This window comes from Lacerta agilis, chromosome 2, assembly GCF_009819535.1.
Source record: "Lacerta agilis isolate rLacAgi1 chromosome 2, rLacAgi1.pri, whole genome shotgun sequence".
NCBI lineage: Eukaryota > Metazoa > Chordata > Lepidosauria > Squamata > Lacertidae > Lacerta > Lacerta agilis.
This window is the reverse complement of record NC_046313.1, coordinates 83997047-84014093: the sequence shown is the minus strand read 5'-3', so window position 1 is coordinate 84014093 and position 17047 is coordinate 83997047.

The following is a 17047-nucleotide window of genomic DNA, read 5'->3' as shown; positions in this document are numbered from 1 at the left end:
ATGCAGTGTATGGTACGGTGCTTAACTTTCTCTGCAATCATGTTTTGGATGTTTGGACAAAAAAGGAACGAAGCAAGCAACTCCAGTGGTGCCCTCTATTTTCGTTAATTACTTCCCCCTCTGACTGTGTTTCACAGCAGAGCAACTGAAAGAGAATAAAGTCCATCACGTGCCATTGTTTTCGCTTTGTTCCTTTGGATGGAAAAACAGAATGTCCTGCCAATCTGAAACATACAACTTTCTAAGAAAGTTACATAAGCACTTTGTTCTTGGCACCTGGGGATCAAAATTATCCCCTCTCTTTCCCTCCCCCCAACTGCCCCCAACACACCCCGCATCCCAAGAGATACATGAGCAGGCCTGGGCTGGATATGTCTTCCACACTGTTTTGACCATTCTCTACCCATTAATGAGAAAAGGAAACTACATTCAGAAATTACCAAAGTGGAGAGAGAAAACATTCAGTGAAATTCCCATGGGTGGGATGTGCAGTTTTTGTTGCGCTTTCCTTACTCTCGGGATGGACAAGGGATTTTGGGAGGACTTTTTCTCTCATTCTACAAATCTTCTTTCTAGCTGTCTGTATGCTATGGCCTGACTAGAGGACCACACTTCCCGAAAAACCTATAGCATTGGTCACATCACGTGCCTCCACTCAAATAATTCTGGGAAATTTGGAGTAAGCCATGTTCTTTAAATTGATTGTGCTTTCTTGAAAGTGTGGAAAGCCACAGAAACTGGTGGGCCTGACAGCATTTTTTAAATATATATATATATATATTTTTAGTGAAGTAGTGCAGAAATGTTTTTAAAAGGTAAAAGGAAGGACTGCAGGATCCCTCAGCTGGCTATAGAACCACAGTACTATCTGCCTTCTGTTGGCTATGCTGTGTTCACTATCTCCTTTTTGCCCAGTGAACCACCTCACAGGCCTGTCATAAGTGATATCCCAACAGATTTTGTGGGTTCTCTAGGTTGCATAGAACAACTGAAACCATTTTGGAGTCCACACCAAACACTTCTAGACTGGCATGTATCTAGGCATCCTGTTTTCTAATAAGACATTGGTTGGGCGAAAAGTATGCCAAATTTCAGGTTTCAGTACCATAACACCATCATGTTGGTACCATTACTACAAGGGAGTGGGTGGCGCTGTGGTCTAAACCACTGAACTTCTTGGGCTTGCTGATTGGAAGGTTGGCAGGTCAAATCCGTGTGATGGGGTGAGTTAACTGTTGCTGTGTCCCAGCTTCTGCCAGCCTAGCAGTTCGAAAGCACACCACAAATAGGTACCGCTGTGGCGGGGGGGGGGGAAGGGCATTTCTGTGTGCTCTGGCTTCTGTCACAGTGTTCCGTTGCACCAGTCATGCTGGCCATATGACCCAGAAAGCTGTCTGTGGACAAACACTGGCCCCTCAGCCTGAAGTGAGATGAGTGCCACAACCCCATAGTCGCCTTTGCCTAGATTTAACCATCCAGGGCTCATTTACCTTTATCTTTTACCTGCCATTACTACAATTATTATACCCTAATGAGTAAGTGCATAATCAGATCAGTCAATCAAGCCCAAACATTTTCATATTATGTAATGCACTCTGGCAAATTCCTTTTCAAAATGCCTGGCAATTCTCTTAGTGTAAGCATGTTTTGATTGGCTCACCCCAAAAAAAGGCAGAGGCGGATGAATCAAGAATTCTGAGGAGAAATGCCATTGGTTCAGCTTGTCTTCAAGTTTATCTTCTCCATGTTGAATGGAAAAACACTGTTTCCAACGGTCATGCTTCACAAAATTCTACCAGTCTAGCTGACATAAAATAGAAATGGTGACATTCAGAAAACAGCAGGAAAACATTTCAGTCTCCCAAGACACTGTGGTGCTGACATGAAAGTCACCATTCTTCCACAATGGAATGTCAGTGCAAGACTTCGACAGAGAGATCCCCCCTCCCCACCCCGTAGAAAGCAAAGGTAACAGTGTTGTCTCATTTTTATTTTATTTATCCAGAATCCACATTAGGGTGGTACCTTAATTGGGCCAATAAAAATAAAAATATTTTTAAAATGGTGTGCAAGTGTTCTCCAGAACTTCACATCAGACTAGATAGTAAACAAAGCAAGGCCTTTGACAAGGTGCCCCATGATATTCTTCTAAAGAAGCTGGTAAAATGTGGGCTAGACAATGCTACCATTCAGTGGATTTGTAACTGGCTGACTGACCGAACCCAAAGGGTGCTCATCAATGGCTCCTCTTCATCCTGGAGAGATGTGACTAGTGGGGTGCCACAGGGTTCTGTCTTGGGCCCAGTCTTATTCAACATCTTCATCAATGACTTGGATGATGGGCTTGAGGGCATCCTGATCAAGTTTGCAGACGACACCAAATTAGGAGGGGGGGCTAATACCCCAGAGGACAGGATCACACTTCAAAATGACCTTAACAGATTAGAGAACTGGGCCAGAGCAAACAAGATTAATTTTAACAGGGAGAAATGCAGAGTACTACACTTGGGCAAAAAAAATGAAAGGCACAAATACAGGATGGGTGACACTTGGCTTGAGAGCAGTACATGTGAAAAGGATCTAGGAGTCTTGGTAGACCACAAACTTGACATGAGTCAACAGTGTGATGCAGCAGCTAAAAAAGCCAATGCAATTCTGGGCTGCATCAATAGGAGTATAGCGTCTAGATCAAGGGAGGTAATAGTACCACTATATTCTGCTCTGGTCAGACCTCACCTGGAATACTGTGTCCAGTTCTGGGCACCACAGTTCAAGAAGGATACTGACAAGCTGGAACGTGTCCAGAAGAGGGCAACCAAAATGGTCAAAGGCCTGGAAACGATGCCTTATGAGGAACGGCTTAGGGAGCTGGGTATGTTTAGCCTGGAGAAGAGAAGGTTAAGGGGTGATATGATAGCCATGTTCAAATATATAAAAGGATGTCATATAGAGGAGGGTGAAAGGTTGTTTTCTGCTGCTCCAGAGAAGCGGACATGGGGCAATGGATTCAAACTACAAGAAAGAAGATTCCACCTAAACATTAGGAAGAACTTCCTGACAGTGAGAGCTGTTCGGCAGTGGAATTTGCTACCAAGGAGTGTGGTGGAGTCTCCTTCTTTGGAGGTCTTTAAGCAGAGGCTTGACAGCCATCTGTCAGGAATGCTTTGATGGTGTTTCCTGCTTGGCAGGGGGTTGGACTGGATGGCCCTTGTGGTCTCTTCCAACTCTATGATTCTATGAAGAAGAAAAAGATTGGCCATAGTGTTGTTACACAAACTTATACAATGGTTAGCAAAAGACATCATGTGTAGGGGTGCCATATTTCAAAAAGTAAAAACCAGGACACCACGAAAGTTGTTGAACTTTTTTTTAGGAAGACTCCAAAATTGTTGAGCAACAGTTTTTAAACAAGCCCCAAGTTTTTGTTTTTGAGGGGTTCCCCTCCGAAACACCAGAAAACCACAAATTTTCAATTAACTTGCTAAGATCAGAAATCCTCCCCCCCAGTCAATTCTGCCTTTGAAATCCTGTCTGGGGAAATCTGGGTGTATGGCAGCCCTAATCACATGACCTTTAAGAAGGGCTGCAGCACAGTGGTAGGACATCTCCTTTACATGCGCACATGAAACCCTAGAGAGCACTGGGTAGTCCATATAGACAATACTGAGCTAAGATGGACTAATGGTAGAAGGCAGCTTCCTGTATTCCTGTATTGAGATCTTCTGCAAGAGATTGTGCGAGGCTTGGTAGTAGCATACATCTTGAGAAGCTGCACAAAACTGTGCAAGAGATTGCACAATCTTGAGGTGCTGTGAAACATCTTGTGATGTGAAATATATGTGAAATAAGGCAATGGAAGTGGAAGCACATCTCTGGATTTCAGTTCTCTTGTCTTCTGCAAGAATCTTACAGGATCTGGGAAAGCATTCCACTCACAGAAGGACACCTCTGCATCCATTCCACTATGATGGTCTAGAAGAAGGACTTTTTACTTTGATCCGGGAAAGTAATTCTTAATGTTCTTTTGACTTTTAATGACTAATGTTGTTAAATTCTCTTCCCCCTGTGTGCCTTTCTGAATCATCATCATTGTGATCATCAGTGTTTATTGTTGTACCAAAGGTTATCATAATATAAAATTAGAATATAAGAATCATGTACCACGGGACTTCTGAGTAAATATGCTTATGATATCCGGAATAAAAGGTAAGGAAAGAGGACTTTTGAAAACAAGGTGAGAGGTCTCCTGTATTTGGACAACTATTCTGTTTTAAAAACCAAAGCAGGGAATTGCCTTTACAATTAATCAAATATTGGTTTGTCCAATTGCAGTGTTTGAGCTGCCACAGCAAATACAGTGGCATAACTGGAAATGTATTTTTCTGTGTTTCCAAGGGACATTGAAACTTCTGCTGTTCATTCACCATGGGAAATCTATCCAGAAATATTCTCATTATTTGTTGGACAGTACAACAAATAATGTCCTCTGTTGCCTGCAAAGAGGTATACAGAAACAATGGTTTACACAGATCCCAGTATTGCCACTTTCAATAATCTTGTAATGACTGAGGTCTATGTAATCTGAGCTCTATGCTATATTTGATATATGTGAGACTCTTTGCACACAGCAGCTTGTGGGGTGGAATGCACAATTTAGGACTGGGATGAAAATAGCAAAAAGGCTCCCTCCTTTCCATTTTTCCACTCCCCTGTCCATTGCCAATAGACCAACCCACTTAATGTACTTACATTCCAGTGGTGAAGTCTTGCAACTTGAAAGGAAAAGTTAGTTAGGTGTGGAATGTGGCACCTCAAATAATAAATTACAAAATGGTTAAGATGCCATTGCATAGTGATAGGGAACCTCTGGCTCTCCAGATGTTGCTGGACTCCAATTCACAACAGCCCCAGACAGAGATTATGTGGATTGTGGTGCAGTTACATCTGGAGAATGACAGATTCCTCTCAACCGTTGTAGCGCCATACTTTGGAAGATTGGGTGGGTAAGCTCCCAGTTCCATTGAAATCAAGTGCAAAACCCAAGTTTGTTGTTGTTCAGTCGTTCAGTCGTGTCCAACTCTTCGTGACCCCATGGACCAGAGCACGCCAGGCACACCTATCCTTCACTGCCTCTCGCAGTTTGGCCAAACTCATGTTAGTAGCTTCGAGAACACTGTCCAACCATCTCATCCTCTGTCGTCCCCTTCTCCTTTTGTGCCCTCCATCTTTCCCAACATCAGGGTCTTTTCTAGGGAGTCTTCTCTTCTCATGAGGTGGCCAAAGTACTGGAGCCTCAACTTCAGGATCTGTCCTTCTAGTGAGCACTCAGGGCTGATTTCTTTGAGAATGGATAGGTTTGATCTTCTTGCAGTCCATGGGACTCTCAAGAGTCTCCTCCAGCACCATAATTCAAAAGCATCAATTCTTCGGCGATCAGCCTTCTTTATGGTCCAGCTCTCACTTCTGTACATTACTACTGGATAAACCATAGCTGTAACTATACGGACCTTTGTCGGCAAGGTGATGTCTTTGCTTTTTAAGATGCTATCTAGGTTTGTCATTGCTTTTCTCCCAAGAAGCAGGCGTCTTCTAATTTCATGACTGTTGTCACCATCTGCAGTGATCAACTATATCCAGCCATGGCAGTTTAACCGGACTCTGCATCGAAACCAATGCCAGCTTTTTCACAAGATATTTTTCGCACTTCATAATTTTAAAATATCTGATCTAATAGTCTTGTCAGCTGCAGGCTTGTAATAATTGGATAGGAATAATTTAAAAAAAACTGAGCTGGCTATACAAAGGAGACAGGCCTGTGGCAATATGATGCTCGCTCTACAATTGTTTAATATGTGAATTGGTTTGGCATTGTTTACAGATGCCTGTTTGTTCAAGAGTTGCAGAATGACAGCTGCAAATGCATTGCTGCTTCAAGAAACAGAACTTGACAAGAACATATTTTTTTTTGCCCATGTGCAATCATCTCTACTTGACTATAAGAGACTGAAATAAACTCTTATGGATTCACACATGTATTCACACAGCAGGAACCTTGGGGCATATTCTGTTCTTGGAAGCACACATATACTGTTAACAGCAATGCACCAATTGAACTGAGTGACAAAGATATTTTTACTTGTTTTTAGGATTCCAAGCCATTGTGTGCCTTTGGGGCAGCACTACAGCTGGGGGAGAAATCCAACAAGCTTTGCATTTTAATATGAAGCCACCAAATTCAAAATTCTCAAAACAACATGTGAACAGAAATTCAGCTATCCTTCAAAATTCACCCTGATCCAAATTTTACAGGACTTTTCTCCAACCAAACAATTGTGTGCAAAAATGCATATGATGGGGAAAATGTGTGTAGAATACATATATCAAGTGGAAAAAACCCAAAGAAACATGCATTCTATTTGGGGAAATTGCTTGCAAAAAATGTGTATATCGAGTCAAAAATACATACATACATACATACATACATACATACATACATACAAAAATTCAAAGGAAATTTGCAGTAAAGTGCTGACAAATTTTCAATGGAACTTTAAAAAAAAACATAACCCAACAAATTGCTGCAAAAATGTGGTGAACTGAAGATTGGAAAAATGAGAAACTGAAAGAAATGAAAATTTATATTTCTCCAAACCTAGGCAGCCCCATTCATTTTGATAGAGCTTGCACATGATAACTTGAAGGATTGTGTTATTCATGCCATGTGTACATAAAGGTTATGTTTGGCTTTGATGGTAAGTAGGTTTCTTTCCTAGACTGGCGAAATTTGGCACAAATTGAAATTCAAAACTGAAAGTTGCAAGGCTACATTTTGGAATATGGTATGGATTCTGAATTTCAAGCATTCTTTATTTTTCCAAAGTGTGATGAAATCCAGATTGAAGAGTACTTTCCAACTTGGGCTAGCAGAACACACCCAAGTCAGTCACATATGAGTTTTCTCTGCAATAACTGAAATATGATAATTTTGAAGGGCAAATATTAATTTTGAGATCAAACACCAAACTTGAATCCCAGTGGCCAAAGTGATATTTGCATTCCAGAGGAAATATAACCCTGAGCATTCTGTTGCAAGCACATAATGTAAGGATCATATGATGATGATTTTGTATCCAGCATTAATTTCAATGATACCAGAACAGTACAGTGGTACCTCGGGTTACAGACGCTTCAGGTTACAGACTCCGCTAACCCAGAAATAGTACCTTGGGTTAAGAACTTTGCTTCAGGTTGAGAACAGAAATCGTGCTCCGGCGGTGCGGCGGCAGCGGGAGGCCCCAGTAGCTAAAGTGGTACCTCAGGTTAAGAACAGTTTCAGGTTAAGAACGGACCTCCGGAACAAACTAAGTTCTTAACCAGAGGTACCACTGTACGCAGTTTTTAGGACATATCTACACATTAGTTTTAAAACTCTTTGAAACTGGCTTAGCTATCATGGCTTCCCCTAAAGAGGGGTGGGATTTTTAGGTTTGTGAAGATACTGAGAAGGTTGCTAGAGCTCAGTGAGAGGGTGACAATGATCTTTACAGAGCTGTTTCTCCCCCATCGCTCAATCATATACCATCTGAGTTCTAGGAAAGAAAGAGGGATTGAGGTTTCATATTACTTAGTAATGCTAATAACAATGCAGGCAGTCATAAAGCAGGTTTTATGCAGGGATTACTTTGCACTTTACAAAGATTAACCGAGGCTCACATTTAATGATATATTATGATACCTATGTTTCAAGGGTGCGCAACAGAACCAAAAAGAAATGAAATGAGCCACCAAGATCAGAGTTAACTGACTTGCACAGCAGTCAGAAAGAACATTTATTTATTTGATCAAATATTTCAGTTTATATATATATATATATATATATATATATATATATATATATAACCATTCAAGTCTACACCACATCCACAGATATGAAAAGAGTGGGTGCATGAAAAGAATTTTTCCTCTGTCTGGTGATTTTATTTCACAAACCTGTCGGCACTTGGTGGAAGGTATCTGGACACTGGAGCATGTCAAGAAAGAGAAAGATAACCTGAGTATCTGATGACCTGTTGGCTTAACTTCAGTGCTGAGTAAAGGAAATACAAATGGCGGGTACTTAAAGGACTTCAAACCATCTTTGCCAACCTGGTACCCTCCAGATGTTTCAAACCTCAACTCCCATAAGTTCCAGTTGTAGTCCAAAACATGTAGAGGGAACCAGGTTGATGGGTGAAAGCTGATTTAAAGATAAGGTGTCTTATTAAGGTGTCTTATTATTAAGAGACTGAGTTCCTTAAAGGCAGATCATGCTGAACTAATCCAATGTCCTTTTCCAAGCAGATGGCTGGTTTTCTCAACAAAGAAAGACAGGCAAAGACCCCATACAGACCATCTCTATGTATTATATGTAGAGAAGGAGGATGCAGGACTGTCTTGCAGGCCTTGTCCTACATGCCAAATTATTATTAATAATACTATATGAAGCAGAGACATCACCTTGCCGACAAAGGTCCATATAGTTAAAGCTATGGTTTTCCCAGTAGTAATGTATGGAAGTGAGAGCTGGACCATAAAGAAGGCTGATCGCCAAATAATTGATGCTTTTGAATTATGGTGCTGGAGGAGACTCTTGAGAGTCCCATGGACTGCAAAAAGATATATCCATCCTTAAAGAAATCAGCCCTGAGTGCTCACTGGAAGGACAGATCCTGAAGTTGAGGATCCAATACTTTGGCCACCTCATGAGAAGAGAAGACTCCCTGGAAAAGACCCTGATGTTGGGAAAGATGGAGGGCACAAGGAGAAGGGGACGACAGAGGATGAGATGGTTGGATAGTGTTCTCAAAGCGACTGGCATTAGTTTGGCCAAACTGCGGGAGGCAGTGGAGGATAGGGGTGCCTGGCATGCTCTGGTCCATGGGGTCACGAAGAGTCGGACATGACTGAACAACAACAACAACAACAATATGAATAGTATTTATTAAATTTGTAAAGATCACAGGGCAGTCCACAACATAAAAATACAAAAGGAGAACACAAAATATATACTAAAACAAGAACAAAAACAAACTAGTAACCGCCTTCCAACATTTAAAAGGCCATAGATTGTTTAATTAGCCCAAGGCCTGGGAAAAGAGGAATGCTGTCACCTGCCACTTAAAGATCTGTCATGAAGGCACCAGCCAAGGTTACCTCAGCTATCCTTTCATGCTATTTTATACTGTAACCTAACCTAGATTTATGCAGATATTGTGATGCTGGTTCTAATGACAACACCCGAGGACGCTCTCTCTGATCTGTCTCCAGTGTTTGCTGCAGAAGAACAATTATGTGTTCGCATTTGACTTTCTGGATTATATGCTTGGCTGCCCACATTACTTTGCCAGGAGGCTTGAGGAAACGCAGTACTGCATATCATGCAAGCTTAGTCTGCGGTATATTCATGTCTTTTGGCTGTTTCACAAAGGAAGAGGCATAAAAGCTTCCTGGGACTGCTTCTCTACCTCATGTTGTTGTTGTTCAGTCGTTCAGTCGTGTCCGACTCTTCGTGACCCCATGGACCAGAGCACGCCAGGCACGCCTATCCTTCACTGCCTCTCGCAGTTTGGCCAAACTCATGTTAGTAGCTTCGAGAACACTGTCCAACCATCTCATCCTCTGACGTCCCCTTCTCCTTGTGCCCTCCATCTTTCCCAACATCAGGGTCTTTTCTAGGGAGTCTTCTCTTCTCATGAGGTGGCCAAAGTACTGGAGCCTCAACTTCAGGATCTGTCCTTCTAGTGAGCACTCAGGGCTGATTTCTTTAAGGATGGATATATCTTTTTGCAGTCCATGGGACTCTCAAGAGTCTCCTCCAGCACCATAATTCAAAAGCATCAATTCTTCGGTGATCAGCCTTCTTTATGGTCCAGCTCTCACTTCCGTACATTACTACTGGGAAAACCATAGCTTTAACTATACGGACCTTTGTCAGCAAGGTGATGTCTTTGCTTTTTAAGATGCTGTCTAGGTTTGTCATTGCTTTTCTCCCAAGAAGCAGGCGTCTTCTAATTTCATGACTGCTGTCACCATCTGCAGTGATCATGGAACCCAAGAAAGTGAAATCTCTCACTGCCTCCATTTCTTCCCCTTCTATTTGCCAGGAGGTGATGGGACCAGTGGCCATGATCTTAGTTTTTTTGATGTTGAGCTTCAGACCATATTTTGCGCTCTCCTCTTTCACCCTCATTAAAAGGTTCTTTAATTCCTCCTCACTTTCTGCCATCAAGGTAGTATCATCAGCATATCTGAGGTTGTTGATATTTTTTCCGGCAATCTTAATTCCGGTTTGGGATTCATCCAGCCCAGCCTTTCGCATGATGAATTCTGCATATAAGTTAAATAAGCAGGGAGACAATATACAGCCTTGTCGTACTCCTTTCCCAATTTTGAACCAATCAGTTGTTCCATATCCAGTTCTAACTGTAGCTTCTTGTCCCACATAGAGATTTCTCAGGAGACAAATGAGGTGATCTGGCACTCCCATTTCTTTATGGCATAGCAATTCTTGACAAATAGCTCATGTTGAACCCTAGCGCAGGCTTTGCAAATCTCCTGCCCTCCAGATGCTGTTGGATTGCAATTCCCATCAGCTCCAGCCATCCTGATGATGGTCACTTCCAGATGACCTGTTTTATTGAGCATTCATCCTGATTTGTTGGCACAAGGTTTGCAGGGAGGTTAGACAATGGTAGCTATTTATTGAGCATTCATTGGGATTTGTTTGCTGGGAGATTAGATGGCATTGTGTCAAGCAACAATTATCCCATTTTCGCAGTCATTTTGCTTATTGCAAAAGTTTGATTTCAGGATGGGGAAACGGGCTGGTTTGACATGCAAGAACTCCAAATCAACTTTTTAAAATTGTGCAACCTGAAATTGCCAGAATTCCACCTGAAAACTGCAAGTCAGGAAGTGCCCAACCTTTAGTTGCCTTCGGATACCCTACTGGTAGGCCTTACAGTACCAAGTGACATAGCTGAGCTGCTGCCAACAGCTCAGCACTGCCTCCTTGCCAATGCTATTCCTCCTTGGTCCATGGCACTGCCACCACAACCTCCTTGTCTTCCTAGCCCCGCTGTTTATGGAGATGTTTTCCCCACCCATTTATCTGCCAATAGAAAGCAGCGGAGTTGGGGGCAGGAGGATAAAAGAGGGGATCTGGGTTCACCAATTCTTCTCATGTGTGTGTGTGTGTGTGTGTGATGCTGAAGGATCTGTCAAAAACTGAACTGGCCCTATCTGCTGAATAGGGGCTGAATGATGGATTGGGAACACTGGTAGGAAATGCCTTTGGCCCATCATAACTTACTGCTTTTTGAATGCAGTAGAGCTTATATTCATGTCATGAGGCTTTCCTGCCTCCCCTTTCCATCTTTCTATCTGTGTAGGGTATTGCAGACAGAGGGAGAAGCAGATGGAAATCCCCCTGTCCTTGAGAGCAACGTGGAATCCAACCGATTATTTGTTTCATCACCATTTTACTCTGCCCTTTTCCTAAAGATCTCAGGGCAGAAGACACAGATAACTTGCACCATCACATCATGGAGCTACTGTCCATGATGGCTGGGCTCTGACTCTAGGGTCAGAGGCTGTATGCCTCTGAATACCACTTGCTGAGAATTGCAGGAGTGGAGAGAGTTCTTGTGTTTGGGTCCTCCTTGTGGGCTTTCACACAGGCATGTGGTTGGCCACTGTGGGAACAGGATGCTGGACTAGATGGTCCATTGGCTTGGTCCAGCAGGGCTCTTCTTTGGAAGTCCTTCCCATTAAAGTCTCTTGCTTTGCCTGCTATTGAACTTATCCTGAAAACCTGAGTTGTTGGAACTGGCTTTTATAGTAGTTACCCAGCCCATGCATGTTCCTTCTTATTCACAGTGCAAACATTTTGGCTCCTCTGCCCTCCTAAGTCAAACTCCTTCCAAGTGTAGTCAGATATAATTATACAGCCGCAGGGACTTTTGATGTCTGACTTCAGCTGCTCTGCCCTGTATCTGCTAACAGCATAATGTGCTACTTCTAAGCTGCTGCATTGGCCAATAAAACTGGTTTGAGTTTCATTCACTACAAATAACTCAAAGAAGGGGGCTTTGGGTGTTTCAGCTGGATTGACAGAGATAGGGAACCGCTTTCTCCTTTGCTCTCATTTCGTTGTATTAATAAGACACACATGGAAATGCATAAATGAGGAGGCCTGTTAGTGTTGTCACTGGGAAGAATATTTTCCATGTTGCTGCCTGTCTCCTTACAGCCCATCTTTCATTTGCATGTGACCTGGCCAAATGTGTCACCAAAACTGATGCAGTCATCTGACTGTGGAAAAGCATTGGAGGAAGCTGACAGCACAACCCTATCTGTGCCTATTCGGAATCGGGTCCCATTGAGTTTGCAGCAGCTTACTCCCAGGTGTAGCTTAAAGTCACAATGCCCTCTCTTTTGTTAATGATGGAACACACTCGGTGATGTTCAAAGGGCACTGTTAGGCTGGGTGATTTTGAATAACATGCAAATAATCAAAACGGCACGTTTCTTTGTGCTATTTATTTATTTAATTTAACATTTTCCCACCTCCTTTTTCAGGGGAGGAGAGGAACCCAAATAGGCACCCGAAGCAATTTACAAGAAGAATCAATCTATCAATTGGAACATGCACACCAGTTACAAACCAATTAAACAGCAATAACACACAATCAATACAGGAATAAATGAGGAATCTGCCTGCAAAAAAGAAAGAAAGAAAGACATTCTGAAACAGAATCACAGAACTGTAGAGTTGGAAAGTACCTTGAGGGTCATCTAGTCCAACTTTCTTGTCCATCTAGTCTTGCTTTGTTTTAACCAACAAGCAAGTATTACCTTGTATGAGTGGGTCAATCAAAGCAGAAAGTTCTGGGCTCCCTTTGGGCACCTGTCTGGTCACTGTGGGGGACAGAATGCTGGACTAGAGGGGTCTGGTCCAGCAGGACTCTTCTTCCATTCATAAGATTAACCTCAAGTATGGAGTGACAACATTTGATAGGATGGAACATGACACCCAGGCCAGCCCATCTTTCCGATTTTATTCTGTGGTTGAGGAACAAAGTATCATTTTTATTTCCCACCTGAGTGTAGTCTGTCTGGCCATGTGAGGTAATGGTGGCAGCTTGCATTCTAGATGCACCACAGTAGCATGCAACTGGAAGCATGGCTACAGAGTCTTAGACCTCTATATAATGAACTGCAAGGGTGTGCTGGGGAACAGGATGGTCTGTAACACTAATGCCCACAATGTGTGGGTGTCACATGTTCCACTTGGGTGTATACTAGTTCCAATATGAGCATTGCACAGAAATGTCTAAAATTGCTCAGGACAGCCTTTTCAAATTCTCCTTTCCGCAAGAGCGGCCTCCTACTGTAATATTGATCTGTAATATTAAAGTGTGGTTGATACTCTTGGCTAGTGATTTACAATGCATTTATTCTAATGGATCTATAGAAGAGTACCAGGCAGTCTACAGTAAGATCAGAAGTGGCAGGAAAGTTGCTCAAAGGTAATCTTGCTCGTCATCATTACCTAGTCCCCCCCCCACAAGGTGCAATTGCAAATGAGGCAAGGGCGCCCTGGACTCATTAGAGCACACTCTCTGCTTGTGTGGCACTGTGCTGAAGCACTGTGTCATTGCTGGCACCAACCTGAGGTCCAATGAACTTGTTGGCACCTGTGTCCCACTGTTGTCTTCACTGCACAGCTTTACTACAGCAAACAAACAGATGCAGACCATGTGGCCCACTTAGCCTAATGCACCAAAAGCTGCCACTACAAAGGCTGAAAGATGCTTCTGCACATCAAACCCCCCATGCAAAATTAACAAGCCAGGGAAAGGCTGGTGTATAGCAGGTGTTATTGGACTCCAACTCCCATCAGTTCCAGACAGTAGAGCCAATGATTAGGGATGATGAGAGTTGGAGTCCAACAACATCTGGCGAGCCAAAGGCTACCGATCTCAGCATGACAGCATTTGATCCCTCATTTGCACTCTGAAAAGGCACTGCCAGCAACCAATACATCACATGGGGCTTCTGTTCATCTGTTTTGACTCCAGTTATTGGCAGAATAAAGTCCTGGAAGTGCATATAGCTGGGGATGTTGACTGACTGCCTACAGGGAAAGGCCAAGAGCTCTGTGGCCGGCCACATGCTTTTCATGCAGAACGCCCAATGTTCAAACCCTGACTGGGAAAGTTCTTTGTCTCAGAGAGCTGCTGTCAGTCATTGTAGGCATTACTGACTTAGTTGGACCAACAGTCTGATTCAGTCTGAGGCAGCTTCCTATGTTCAAGGGGAGATGCACTCCAGCAGGACAGTTGCTGAAGCAGTGTTTCACTCAGACTATTTCTAATCTGTAACTCTAGAACCTGCTCTCCTGACTCCCTGTTGCAACAGCTTTGGACAGTCTTGCTTTTTTTGGATCGATGCTGTGCCAGTTCCTCATGATACATTCTTGGTTTAACCATCACTGTTTTCCCCGTGGAACATCTGAGCACCACCACTGACTGGCGTGTGATGGTGGGGGCAAAGAATAGCAACAAACAAGTGGAACAGACACAGAGGATGATGCCTGAAATGATTTCTCCCGTAGATCAGGCCCTGCCTCTGATAGATCTACATGGAACTGAAGCCTGTAGCCAGGACCTTATCGAGCTTCAGATCGAGCTGGAAAACCGATCCAAAACCTCTCTGTGCAAAGTGAACTGAAAGCTCCTGATAGCATCAGTTAGATGAGTTGACGGCAGCCTTAATTCCTTACAAATGTGAAACTGTTTTGTTCAAGGGCTGACTCAGAAATTAAGAAGCTTGCCAAGTTGGAGAGCCCAGGGATGTTTGGCTCAGATGGTATCCCTGGTAACCAATTTAGATGTCACATTCCCATACACGGTTCCTTACATACATAATGAGACTGAGAATACAACCCTCAGACCACATGCTTTGGGGGTAAGTCCACGGGGATATCTCCAGCAACACTGATTGAAGATGGTGACCTAAAGGTCATTGCTCTTTAAGAGAAGACCAGTTTCTGGATGCAGTGTTTTGAATCATGCGCTGCCTCTAAACCGCACTCGCATTCCACAAGGGTTTCATAAAATAAATTCACTGCCTGATTCCAGTAACAGATTTTATGACTGCCCAGCTCCACAAGGAAGTCTTGCTTATTCCCCCACTTGCACTAATTTATCAGGTATTTTTACTGTAGCTTGTTGCTGCTACCGCTAAGTTACATTCCATATACAAGCACCAAAAGAGGGATTGATGTATGGATCGATGGATCAGTAAGGAAATATTCAAACAAGGGCCTTATTTTCCCCAGACATCAGCATGTGCCCTGCACGATCCATAACATCTCAGTTCTTGCAAATCTCAGCTTTCATTTAAAGAAACCCACCCCTGCTCCTGCATCTCTACCTGAGATGTTGCCCATCTGTACAATAAAGAAAGGCCCCATGCTCATATGTCTTCACCCAAAGGAACTGTAAGAGAAATGCCCCCTGAAAAAAAACATTAGTAATTTCTATCTCATCACGATACTCGTTTACTTCCTCTTTCTTCTCTGTTTGAATCCATCTTAATTTCTTGGCCTTGCTCCCCTTATCTCATTTTCAGCGAATGCAGCAGCCTTCATCAGTCTGGTACCCTCCAGAGGGTTTAGACTAAATCTTCCAACATCCCATTCCTCCATTGGATATGCTGGCTGGTGCTGATGGGAGTTGTAGTCCAAAAGATCTGGAAAGCAAAATATCAAAATGTCAGTGAAAGCATCCTTTGAACTCCATACATGCCCAGCTCTAGTTTTCAAGGGGTCCTTGATGGCCCCTCCAAGTACAAACCAGAGCTTCCAGCTTCCTCATTTGTTTTTTTTTTAATAAAGAATTTATTGGTATTTTTCATAACAAAGAATAATCCCACACCCACACCTACATCTACCCAAACAATCACCCACCCACAATTATACCAGACAAATACAAACATAACCAAGATTCTTCTTCTTGTTTACATACACAAAAAAAAAATTCTTGTTTCGAATCTTTACAATTGACTTCCCCTGCCTTCTCTCCTTCGGTTTCAAATCCAGATTCTACTTTAATAACTTCACCTCTCTAAAAATTAAATTCATTTAAACAAAAAAATTCAAATCTAAACAAACCTCTTAAAATCTTATTTTCAATTTACAATTATATCTCACTTCTATCTTGGATAAAATCAAATCATGTTGTAACTTCATGACAATTCATAGCAAAACTTTCTATCTTAACGTATTATTCTTGTATCACATCAAAACAGACTTCTTCTTTCCCTTAAACTGCTGCTAATAACAATTTTTTTTTTTCAAAATATCCCCTTTCTTATTTAAAAAGACTTAATATCTTGACACACCGATTTGAGGTTACCATAACAGACCATTTATATTTTACGCTTAATACAGTTCACCCTATCCCCCCTCTAACCATTGTCCTTCTCCACCTTACACCGGAACCACTCCTCAAATTGTCCTCTTTTCTTATAAGTCCACAGATCCAGACGTAGTCCATAACAGTCCTTGCCTCGAGCATCAGGGTACACAATTGATCTTCTTCCAGCTTCTCCGGTTCAATGCTGCATTCTTCTTCTATTTGTAGACATCTCAATTTTTTGCCCATCGCTCCCGAGCTCTCACCTCGAGGGCTGGATATAACAATCTTCACCGTCCCGGGCCTGCCACCCCCAAAGGACGTTTCTTTTCCCCGGAGTCGCCAAGCCATCTCTCTCTGTTCTTCTATCATCCCCTTCAGCTCTTTGCCAAGGCTCTCTTCCATAGAATCAATCACCTGAAAGGTCTCCTCTGTGGGAAGCACATTTTTCTTCATGCCCCAGTTCAAGACCATCAGTTTCTGGTTAAGCAGTTCCAGTCTCAAAAAGGTAATCCTTTGTTCATCAGTTAATCCAGAGTTCAAAACAAGCTCAAAAACAAAGCCCAACATGGTAGAAGCGGGCATAG